The sequence below is a fragment of the Elephantulus edwardii genome, unplaced genomic scaffold (genome assembly GCF_000299155.1).
Source record: "Elephantulus edwardii isolate Elephantulus edwardi_28Jun2011 unplaced genomic scaffold, EleEdw1.0 scaffold00244, whole genome shotgun sequence".
NCBI classification, from domain to species: Eukaryota; Metazoa; Chordata; class Mammalia; order Macroscelidea; family Macroscelididae; genus Elephantulus; species Elephantulus edwardii.
Window position 1 is genome coordinate 3,935,677 of NW_006399994.1, and position 3,193 is coordinate 3,938,869.

General features: G+C 38.6%; 1 pseudogene; it reads right to left on the reverse strand.

Annotated features, from left to right (window-relative positions):
- Positions 1-626: 626 nt before the first annotated feature.
- On the reverse strand, positions 627-2,035 carry LOC102872923 (annotated as a pseudogene).
- Positions 2,036-3,193: the final 1,158 nt, after the last annotated feature.

A 3,193-nucleotide genomic window follows, 5' to 3' on the forward strand; every position in this document is an offset into this window, starting at 1 on the left:
CTAAGATCCATCTAACATTAGCTACAATATCCCTAGTACCACGACTCCTTCTAAACCCAGCCTGGACTCCTGGCAGTTCTCTGTTGATGTGTTGTTCCAGTTGTTTTTGGATAATCTTCAGTAGAATCTTGCTTGCATGTGAAATTAATGATATTGTTCTGTAGTTTCCACTCTGTTGGGTCGCCCTTCTTTGTGATGGGAACAAATATAGATCTCTTCCAGTCAGTTGGCCAGGTGGTTGTTCTCCAAAGTATGTCAGATGGAGCTTCAGAATTCTTGCCTCCAAAGAGCAATTTGGTTTCACCCTCTCCAAGACAAACCTGTTTATTCCTCATGGCAAATTATGTATGTTCATTCCAATACTCTTCTCCAGCACTAAAACTCAAAGATATCAGTCATCCTTAGTCATTGCCCAGCTCTCTGATTTATAGCAAGTCTTTATGAAGACTTTGGCTTGAATCAGGCACACATTAATCTCTAGGTTGTCATTGTTGTTCTTTGGCACTATGGAGAGGTCACTGTAGATTTTTCTACTGCAACTTGTCTTTTTTAATTTTTTTTCCAATTTGAAAGCAGTTACTGTTTTATTAACTGACCAGGTTATAAAACAGATCATAGTTGACACCTTAGTTCACTCTTCTAATAAGTCTGTTGATCTGGTCTTCCCAGTCGCCAGCTTCTCCATCTTCTACAAAATGGGTGGTCTTTTTCTTCATTCCACCTTGTGGAGAAGACCACAAGAAGTTGTTTACTTCTTTAAAGACTTTGCCAACAGTACTGATCTCATGAATCAGATCCTCCATGCATATGATGCCATGTTTACCAAGAGATTGTGCAATCCGAGTGTTATCTGTCAGAGCAATTCACTTCCTATGGATTTTGCACAACCATACTTATAGATCAGTTCACTGATAGACTTCAGGGTTGGGTACCCTCATGCAATATATGAAGCTTTGCTGAGTTTAACAAAGGTGCCGTTGAAGATTTGGTGAAGGCAAAGAAGCTTTAACACCTTAGGAATCTTTGGGCTCACATCATTGATACCTCTGATGTAGTTTTGGTTCTGCAGATACGTAGAAATTGCCAGCTTTTCTTGCCATTGAGCCATTCGAATCTCAACTCTGTACATCTGTCTACATTCTTCGTGATAGTGCTTTTCCTTTTCTTAGAAAAGCTTCCTCGACTTTTGAAGCACCTTTTTTCTTTTTTTTAATTAATTTTAATGAAAGTTTATAGAGACTTAGGGTTTCCAATTATTCATTATTGCACTTTTCTCCCTGCCCAACTCCTCCCTCCCAATTCACTTTTCTCCTTGATAAGTAAAAGAAAAACTCTTTCATTGTTATGCAATCCCTCCCCCCCAAGTCCACTCCACTGTGCAGCCTTCATTCTGGACTCCTGTTATGACAAGAATACCGAATCATATATCTCTTTTAAACAGTTCTCTCCCTCATCTGTTTCAATGCAATATACATCATTCCTCCCCTTCTTCTCTGTCTTACCTCAAACCCAATGTCAGTCTTGTTTTACAGTAGTGGCCCTATGCAACCACTTTGGAAGGCTGTATGGCTCTTTCTCAAAAGGTTGCAAATAGAAATACCATTTGAGCCAGCAATTCCACTTTTGGGAATTTACCCTAAAAAAAACCATAATGGCCAGTCAAGCAGATATATGCACACCCATGTTTATTGCCACTTTGTTTGCAATAGCAAAGAGCTAGAAACAACCCAAGTGCCCATCAACAAATAAATGGATAGAAAAGCTCTGGTATATTCACACAGTGGAATATTATGCAGCACTGAAAAACAAGGAACTCATGAAATGTTATGCAAAGCGGTTGACCCTAGAGGACATTATGCTGAGTGAAATATCTCAGTCACAAAATGAAACATCTTTTGGACAAACTTCTTTATCAGGTACTTATTTTTTTTTTTTTTAGGTACTTAATTTTTAATTCTGTGAAATTCCTCCACTTCTTCTTAAGGATTTCGGGCACTACAGGAAATTTATTTTTCTTTTCCACAGTGGTCTCCATGGTTCTAGACAGGCAATTCGTCTTTTGATTTTCTGACTGCTGGTGCCAAGAGTGTTGACTGTGAATCTGAGCAAGGTGAACTTGCTGACAATCTAATTCTCTTCTCCAACTATCATGTGACGGCTAATTGGCCAGCAGTGAGAAACTTTGTTTTCTTGACATTGAGATTCAATCCATATCAAAGACTATAGACCTTAACTTTTGGCAGCAAATGCTTCAGGGCCTCCTCAATTTCAGCAAGAAAGGTTGTGTCTGTCATCTACATAACACAGGTTGTTGATGAGTCTTCTGCCAATCCTGATATCGCATTCTTCCTCAATAAATCCATCCTCCACCAACAACATGCATCATGAAAATGACATAACTTGGCTTGCAGAAAGTGAAGAGGACTTGAAGCACTTGATGCAAAAGATCAAAGACTATAGTCTTCAGTAGGGATTGCATCTCAATATCAAGAAAACAAACATCCTCACCATTAGAGAAAAAGGGAAGCATCATGGTAGATGGAGAAAAGATTGCAGTTGTGAAGAATTTAATTTCACATGGATCCACAATCTCTGCTGTTACAGCAGTAACTAAGAAAAAAAAAAAAAAGATGTATTACTCCAGGGAAATCAACGGTCATGGACTCCTCTAAAGTGCTAAAGAGCAAAGATGTCATTTTAAAGACTAAGGTGCACCTGAATCTGAACCATAATATTTTCAGTGGTCTGTGTGAACCTGACAGTTGCATAAATGAAAAAGAAAAAGGCTGAAGAAGAATTGATGCCTTTGAATATGAATGAGTTAGACTGACCCGGTGACCACAACAATGGGCTTGAGCAAGATGGAGATCATGATAATAGTGCAGGAAAGGCAAAGTTCAGATCTGAAGTTCATAGGGTGGCAATGAATTGTAGTAGACTCTACAGCACCTTTACAACAACAGAGAGCAGGAATTTACCTTCTTTTTCTTGGTTATCTTTTGCTTTGGGCACAATAGACCCAAAATATTTTTTAATTCATTGACAGGGTTAGAAGAGTTTCATGGCTCTACCAATCTTGGAAATCTCAATGTATATTTGATCTTTTAGGCTGAGTTTCTGGGTTTGTCCCTGAATATCTACACCAGTCCTTTCTTTTGAAAAGCTTCCTATTCCAACTTCTAACTTTTAGATT